The sequence below is a fragment of the Rosa chinensis genome, chromosome 7 (genome assembly GCF_002994745.2).
Source record: "Rosa chinensis cultivar Old Blush chromosome 7, RchiOBHm-V2, whole genome shotgun sequence".
Lineage (NCBI taxonomy): Eukaryota > Viridiplantae > Streptophyta > Magnoliopsida > Rosales > Rosaceae > Rosa > Rosa chinensis.
The window spans coordinates 21656960-21665954 of NC_037094.1; the positions used below are offsets into that span (position 1 = coordinate 21656960).

General features: G+C 38.2%; 1 long non-coding RNA gene across 1 annotated transcript; it reads left to right on the forward strand.

The window, feature by feature from the left end:
- The first annotated feature begins 4140 nt into the window (after positions 1-4140).
- Positions 4141-4861, forward strand: LOC112180382. The gene is made up of 2 exons (XR_002928280.2): positions 4141-4452; positions 4535-4861. It is a non-coding gene; the product is annotated as an uncharacterized LOC112180382 (long non-coding RNA).
- The last annotated feature ends 4134 nt before the right edge of the window (positions 4862-8995 follow it).

Below are 8995 nucleotides of genomic sequence, written 5' to 3' on the forward strand. Positions count from 1 at the left end.
ATCGATGCTATTGCATTTCATGTATGATGTTTGGGTTGAATTGCTTAGATATCTTGTAATAGTGATGAGATACAAAGTCTCAATCCCTGAATTCCTTTCTGGGGTATGATACATATTTTATGCTTTTACCTCAAAATATATCATGCTGCAACCGTGTCCGGCTTAGCCAAGAGTAAAGGTAGGTATCAATCATATGAGGCTAGCTGACCAAAGCGAAAAAGGAATGAATCTAATGCAGATTGGCATTACAGAATTTACAGTGCTTGATGATAGACTTCAACTTGCCCACTCTTGGCGGCCCACATCAACAATGAATGGCAAAAGAAAGAGATCAGATAAGCATCTAAGATGGATTTCTGTGGTGGATAATGACAAATCAAAAGTTCTCAGAGGTAGAAAATTAATAAGCATGTTTTTGCTTTCCACTTTTTCTTATTATTGCCTCTTCTGTCCTGCATGATTTTTATTCTCTGTTGCCATCCCTTTTTCTACCATTCACTCACTCAAATGATCTACGTTATTATCAAATAACAGCTCTGCATGCAGCGTCATTGAGTAGTTGAGTCCCCTTGCAGCACACTCACTAAGGGCCACCTTCTTGTGGTTTTACTTTGATTACTGCTCTACTGTTTGTCAAATTGGAATACTGAACCCTAAAAACACAGGAATGGGAAAAAGATAGAGGTAGTATTAACCTTGGTTTACTAGTTTTCACTTATGTGCACCTCATTGAGATTTGATTTTTCTTTTTTTTGGGAGAAATTGGTGTTGGAGGGTTGCACAAAACTGGCAGCATTCATATCACATCCTGTGAGTAAATGCAATATGATTCACAAGGAAATTGAAAAGGTACACCAGGAGAAGGTCAACCTTGATGATCATATTAGTGTTACTCACTTTGATGAAAATGTAATTATATTTCTGTTTCAGTCATAATTTATATGCATTTTGTGCACTTGAGTGACATACTGACATTGATTAGAATGTCTTATATGCTTGCAGGTAAGAGCTCCTCAGTTGAAGAGATTGGACATATATGCATTACCTAAGTTGATGACAATATGGCAGAACCAACTGCTTGCTCCAAACTTTGATGTCAAATTCTAAACTCCATAGAGATGCTGTTTTGTGAGAGTTTGAAAAATATTTTTTTAGTCCCATTAATGGTCAGAGATGGTCTTCAGCAACTATAGAATCTGCAAGTGAAGCTTTGAACAGTAGTGGAGGACAACTCCTCCTGAGTCTGTGTTCCCAAAATTAAGATATATGGAAATTAGAGAACTGCCCAATCTGAGTGGTTTCTATCCAGGCATGCATGTTTCCTAGTGTCCGTTACTCAATGAATTGATAGTGGATAACTGCAGAAATCTAGAGATTTTTTCTGCAATGGTTCAGGAAAAAAAGGAGTTGGATAATCAGTGTGCTCCAATTAAATCATCTCTATTCTGGATTGAGAAGGTAACATTGCTTTTAAGTACACAATAGTTTTATACGAAATAACTCTGCTTATATTTCCTTTTCACTAAAGATAATCTTGAACAGTAGTTTTGATGCAGGACAAGTAGCAAAAGAACTGCAGAACTGGGGTTTATTTGCAGCAGTCTCGATTGTTAGAAAGAAAAAGGTTTTAGAATAAGAAACTTAAGAAGAAAAGGGATAAAACTACCAGCATCACACCAGTAGGGTTTCTAGGCATCACACCCAGAGAACTTAGGCATCACACCTAAGGTTAGGTTGCATCACACAGGGGGTTTCTAGGCATCACACCCAGAGAACTTAGGCATCACACCTAAGGTTAGGTTGCATCACACAAACCTGGAGAGAAGCAACAGCTTTCAATTTTTATTAACTCAAATCTGCCAATAAAAGACTACAAAGGCCTCTATATATAGGGAGGCTAAGATAACTCTAGAATAACTAGGGATATCCTTGAAGAATCCTAAAGAAATAATCCTAATAATTATAAGAATCCTAATAATAAAAACCTAGATATATTTGAACTACTTTCCAAATCTTGACTTAAAATATTCAGCTTGTATTCTTCATCATTTATGAAACTTGATGCAACCAAGGGGAAAGTTCTTCACATTCTTGTGTCGAAATGGTTTCAGATAGAACCTGGTGGTTTGGGAAGGGGAGTCTACACCTTTAACTCGCCGGAGTCGAGTCTTTCAACAGGGGGAGAATGATGAAGAATACAAGCTGAATATTTTTAAGTCAAGATTTGGAAAGTAGTTCAAATATATCTAGGTTTTTATTATTAGGATTCTTATAATTATTAGGATTATTTCTTTAGGATTCTTCAAGGATATCCCTAGTTATTCTAGAGTTATCTTAGCCTCCCTATATATAGAGGCCTTTGTAGTCTTTTATTGGTAGATTTGAGTTAATAAAAATTGAAAGCTGTTGCTTCTCTCCAGGTTTGTGTGATGCAACCTAACCTTAGGTGTGATGCTTAAGTTCTCTGGTGTGATGCCTAGAAACCCTACTGGTGTGATGCTAGTAGTTTTATCCCTTTTCTTCTTAAGTTTCTTATTCTAAAACCCTTTTCTTTCTAACAATTGAGACTGCTGCAAATAAACCCCAGTTCTGCAGTTCTTTTCCCACAGACGGCGCCAAAATGATGCAGGACAAGAGGCAAAAGAACTGAAGAACTGGGGTTTATTTGCAGCAGTCTCAATTGTTAGAAAGAAAAGGGTTTTAGAATAAGAAACTTAAGAAGAAAAGGGATAAAACTACTAGCATCACACCAGTAGGGGGTTTCTAGGCATCACACCCAGAGAACTTAGGCATCACACCTAAGATTAGGTTGCATCACACAAACCTGGAGAGAAGCAACAGCTTTCAATTTTTATTAACTCAAATCTGCCAATAAAAGACTGCAAAGGCCTCTATATATAGGGAGGCTAAGATAACTCTAGAATAACTAGGGATATCCTTGAAGAATCCTAAAGAAATAATCCTAATAATTATAAGAATCCAAATAATAAAAACCTAGATATATTTGAACTACTTTCCAAATCTTGACTTAAAATATTCAGCTTGTATTCTTCATCAAGTTTGAGTTCTTTTTCACTTACCGATCATTAGTAATTTTCCAACATCTAATCTCCTTATTATGTAAATATATAGATCTAGAAATCTATATAACCGACTCAAAATGAATACATCACATATTGTGTGAATGTGTCATGAGTTCTGGCCATGGCCAAGTCTTTGCTTGGTTTTAAAGTCATCTGGAAATTCACCTGTATTAACCTGACATGAAGAAATAAGGAGAGAAAGAAAGAAACTGGTTCTGTTAAAAGGACTAATTTTTTTATTGATTGCAGTAGTGCATTCTTCAACTAAAATTCAGGCCTTGATATACACATGCATATATATATATATATATATATATAAAAATATATATATAAGTTTATAATTATATATTTCAGCATTCATTCCACCAACTTGGAAAGATTGAGCTTGAGCAGCAGGCAGATATTTCACCACTAGTCTGGAACAGCTGCAGCAGGAGGCGCAGTTTTACCAATATTGGACTCTATGCATTGCTAATTGCCAAAATTAAAGAATCTAGAGTCATCTGCATTATCCTTCCAGAATTTAACAACTATATATGACAGTTGAGCATTGCGAGGAATTAGAATATTTAACAACTTACGCGGTAGCTAAAAGTTTAATGCAACTCACAAGATTAGAAATTTGGTCTTGTCATAGAATGTCAGAAATTATAGTGGCAAGTAGCAACTGATCGAGGTCAATCAGGTCATGATGATGATATATATTGCAGGAGGAAAGTATGAGATTGCTTTTAGACAGTTGCAACATTTGAAAATCCTTGATTTACCAAGACTGCAAGGCTTTTGCTGGGGAAATTGCATTGTCAAATTCCCTTCCTTGCAAACTTTGTCAATCAGCAAGTCTCAAATTGAAGATCTTCCCTCATCATGATGAAATCTTCAAATAACAGATAGATGGTACGATACAGAGGTTCATGATGGGGAATCAGACTCGAGGATTGGTGTTGATGACAATGCGGCCAACAACGACACTGAAGAGGAGGAACTGTAAGTTTTATCCATTTTTGTTATGTATATACTCAACTGTCGTTTAGTAACAACCTATGTAAAATCATTAACTATTGGTTCTCATGTATATCTACTTACTTTCTTTTGTGTGTTTATTCATAATGGCCAGCAGGTCAGTGAAATATATTCGGACGGGGACTTTAAGCCATTTGATGCAATTGCTTCTACTTACAATTCATTTGTTCCACCTTCAACATGATATGAAAAGCCATGCCGCCACTTCCCAGCCATCTGATACATTTTTCATAAAAGCTTGCAAGTTGACGGACAAGTCCAAAAGGCAAATTAACCAACTTGTATATATTAGGAGTGTGGTGTGTGCACCAAGTATTTGTCGCAAAGTTTATCTACGACTAGCTAGGTAAGTATTGGTGTGTTTCAGGTGTTTGAGTTGAATTAATTGTGCTTAGAGTCCCTTGATCCATGGAGATAGTTATCTACAGTGACAACATCTCTACCGGGAAGACACAGTGCAGGCCAGCGGGAATGGAGAGCTAGCAGTAAGCAGTGTTGATCCCAAGCCTTATACTTTTCTACATAGCACGGTGTAAGTTTTATCACTTTTTTTCCAGTCTACTCAAACTATGCTCAGTATAGACAACTGGCTAGCTTTTGCTTTTTTGAGAAAAAATATAGTATGGTACAAAAATGCTTTGTTTTATGGTTTCTGCCCCGAAACCAATGCCAGTAGCCATTTGACATGGTGCAAACTCAGTTCTACTACATATTATGCGGAACTGTGGTAAATGAAAATGTGAAATTGATGTCCACATCTCTTGTCTCTGGTTTTAACTTGTGTTCAATGAGAAGGAAGAAAGCATGCTAATTTTAATTCTGGTCTCGATCTGCTGGAAGCAGGTGACTCCAAATATAGTTATTGACGTATTGTGCGGACTATGGAGTGAAGAAATTATTGGATTAGAATGATATATATTTTTTTTAAGTACCTTCAGAGAAATTTCAGATGGGTAACCTAGTGAATTGAGAAGGTTAAGCTACGGCTGGCCAATTATACCGATCCAAACCAACCAACCGATTACCACCCGAACCAACAATGTTGGTAATCGACATAGTTGGTTACTGAGATATTGGTACGGTAGTGCCGAACCGATTTCCAGATATTGGTACGGTACTGGTACTGATTTTCAAATAAATACGGTATACCGTACCGTACCGTATATTAAATATATTATTGATTTATTTAAATATATTTTATACCTATCGATCTGAACCGTTTATCATTAATAATTTGATTTCAAATCTTATTACAACCGTTGATTAGACTTGAACTGTCCAAAGTCCAAACCCTAAGTGAGACTACAGAGTACAGAACCTAATCCAGTTCCCATTCCCTACTCACTCCTCAGCCGCTCAGCCCCTCGACTCCTCGAGGACTCGAAGGCTTGAGGCTCGAACCGAGCCCTTTCTCTCAGACTCAATCACTCAAACCCTCTCCTCCTCTCGATTCAATTCAAACACAGAACTCTTCGATTTCATTCGAGGCCTCGAAGGCTTGAAGTTCAATTCGATTCAAAGCTTTAAACCCAGAACTCTTCGATTCGATTCGAGGCATCGACGGCTTGAAGTTCGATTCAATTCAAAGCTTCAAACCCAGAACTCTTCGATTCGATTCGAGGCATCGACGACTTGAAGTTCGATTCGATTCGAGGCATCGACGGCTTGAAGTTCGATTCGATTCGAGGCATCGACGGCTTGAAGTTTGATTCGATTCAAAGCTTCAAACCCAGAAAATCTCGTATCTAATCAGAGATTCATGGCCTACGGCCGAAGTTCGATTAGATTCTAACCCAGAACTCTTCGCCTCTCGACCTCTTCTTTGAAGTTCGTTTCGATTCAAATCTTCAAACCCAGAAATCTCGTATCAATTCATTCGATTCATGGCCTATGGCCGGTGAGTTTTCTCTCTCGTATCAATTTTTGGTAGATTTGAGTTTTCTCTTTGGTTAATCTTTCAATTCTAGACTGAGTAATCTCAAAATTGTAATGGTTTTACTTTTTTGCATCTTGCTGCAGTTAATCACTTAATCTCAAGTGGAATCAGTCTCTTTGAAGTGGAATCTTGATTTTTTACTTGTATATGTGAGTTCTAAACCTGTGAGTTGGGACTCTTTCTTAGTTTCTTAGTTTCTTTACTAATTTATTCTGGGTTTCATGGTTTCTTAGTTTCTTTACCAATTTGTGCTTGCAGGAACAGGAGGACGAGGACTAAGAAGCAAAGTGACTGCACAACTGAAGGTATAATTCATATTATGCAAAGTGACTGTATGAATGTTCATCACTTGTATTTGACTTGAGAGTTTGTTACTGTAATTACTAATTTTCAAGAGGTTTAGGTAATGAAAATGTTATATGTTATTGTTTTCTGTTTTCTGTTTAGGGTATGGTTTTATTGTGTTATTGTTTTCTGTTTTCTGTTTAATGTTTTTGTGAACTGTTTTCTGAACTAAGATGTTTGTTTGTTTCATTTCTTTCTTCTTCTTTTTTGTAGCTATGGGTACTCAAAGTGCTAACCTCAGTCAAGCTAGTAGCTCTAGCCCTTCAATAAGTTCTGCACCTAATATGACGAGTACTGCAGCTTTAGATCATTCCCCTTTAGGACAACCACCCGTAGGTCAAACACTCCCACCTTTAGGTGCTTCTGGTTCAGGTGTTGAATCTGAACCGTCCAACTCACAACCTCAGGGATCAGCTACTGCTGGGCAGAAAAGAAAAGAGCCTGCTAACAAGAGCCCTCTGTGGGCTCATTTTACTAGATGTAAACACCCAACCTCAGACCAAATAGATACTTGTTGGTGCACTTGCAATCATTGCAATGAGAGAGTGTTGTGTGACAGTAAAAAGAATGGGACAAGCTCAATGTGGGCACATACTAGGAAATGCATTAGTTGTCCTCTACATGCAGGAACTGATCCCAAGCAAGCTAAATTGAATAGGGATAATGTGAGTGGAGGAGCCACATACCATAAGTATAGCCGGCCGAGGTGTGATGATAGGTGTATCGATATGATTATCAAGGATGAGCTCCCTTTTAGGCAGGTAGAGAAGGAGGGATTTATAGCTTTTTGCAAAGAGTTACAACCTCAATGGCCAGGATTGAACAGAAAGCAGGTTGCCAAGGGTGTGTTAGATAAGTTCAATTTTGAGAAGGCTGCTTTATTGAGTCAATTGAAGGCAAATGAGACTAGGATTTCCATTACCACCGACACCTGGACATCGATCCAGAATATAAACTATTTGGTACTTACTGCCCACTTTATGGATAATGATTGGAAATTGCACAAAAGGATCATCAACTTTTGTACAATTACTAGTCACAAAGGGGACGAGATTGGAAGGGTAGTAGAGCAATGTTTGAGGCAGTGGGAGATCATTAAAGTGTTTACAATCACAGTAGACAATGCTAGTGCTAATGACTTAGCTGTGGAGTACATGAAGCGAAGGTTGAGGAGTTACAAGACTTTGATGTTTGACGGAGAGTTTATACATTTAAGATGTGCATGCCACATTATAAATTTGGTAGTTAGGGATGGTCTGAAGGAGTTACAAGAAGGGATTGCTGCTATATGGAACTGTGCCAAGTATGTTAGGAGTTCATCAAGTCGTCTTGACAAGTTCAGGGAGTTTGCTGTTTTGGAACAATGCAGGGCAAATGCCAATGTTCCATTAGATGTAGTCACAAGATGGAACAGCACATACCTTATGCTTGAAGCTGCACTCAAGTATGAAGCTGTGTTCGGCAGAATGGCTGATGAAGATTGCCATTTTAAAGCTTATTTCGAAGAAACAGATAGAAATGGTAAAAGCAGGGTTGGACCACCATCTAATGCGGACTGGAGGAATGTAGAAGCGTTTTGTTTGTTTTTGAAGAAGTTTTATGAAGCTACTGTGAAGCTTAGCGCTTGGAAAAAGATCACTGCAAATATACTATTGGTTGAAATGGTAACATTGCAGACTGAGATTGACAAGGCTGTCATTGCAGAAGACCCTGTTTTGAAGAGGGTTGCCACTTCAATGAAGACCAAGTTCAACAAATATTGGGGAAGCTTCGAAGTGGTGAACAAGATCATCATGATAGCTAATGTTCTTGACCCAAGATACAAGCTGCAGTGGGCTAAAGTAGCAATGGAAAAGGTCAATGCAAGCTATGAGAAAATTCATTCAATACAAGGGAACTTGAAGACAATATTGCTGAAGATGTATGATGAATACAAAGGCAATGAGGCCAGCAACCAAGCTGAACGGTGCATGGGAGAAGATTTTGGATTGGACGGGGATGACATGGAGAGCCTTGATGAAGTCAGCAAGCAAATAGCAAGGGAGAGGATGGCGGAGCAGTCACAATGCATACGAAATGAGGTTGATCAGTATTTATCGGATAGGTATGTTAGCCTCCTTGCAAAGAATTTTGAAATTCATAAGTGGTGGAAGGCCAATGAGTTAACCTATCCAGTCCTATCAAAGTTAGCAAAGGATGTTTTTGCTGTTCCTTGCTCAACAGTGGCCTCGGAGAATGCATTTAGTTTGGGATCAAGAGTGGTGGATCCTTTTAGAGCTTCATTGACACCAAAAATGGTGGAAGCCATTGTTTGCACTTCGGATTGGTTAAAATCTGACCCCCCAAATTTGTACAAAGATCCCACTGAAGATGACCTTGAAATGTACCACACTTTGGAGGAACTTGAGAGGGGTAAGCTACTCATATTTTCTGCTTATTTATTTTATGAATCATGATATTGTTTTTAACCTCCTCTTTGTTATTTTGCAGAGAATGCTTTTAATCAAGGAGTGGCGGGAACAATGACCAATACCAGCTCTACACAGTCACAAACTACTGCCTTGCTGCCCTCGCAGCCTACATCTTGAGCTTTCAGCTTTCTTGTTCA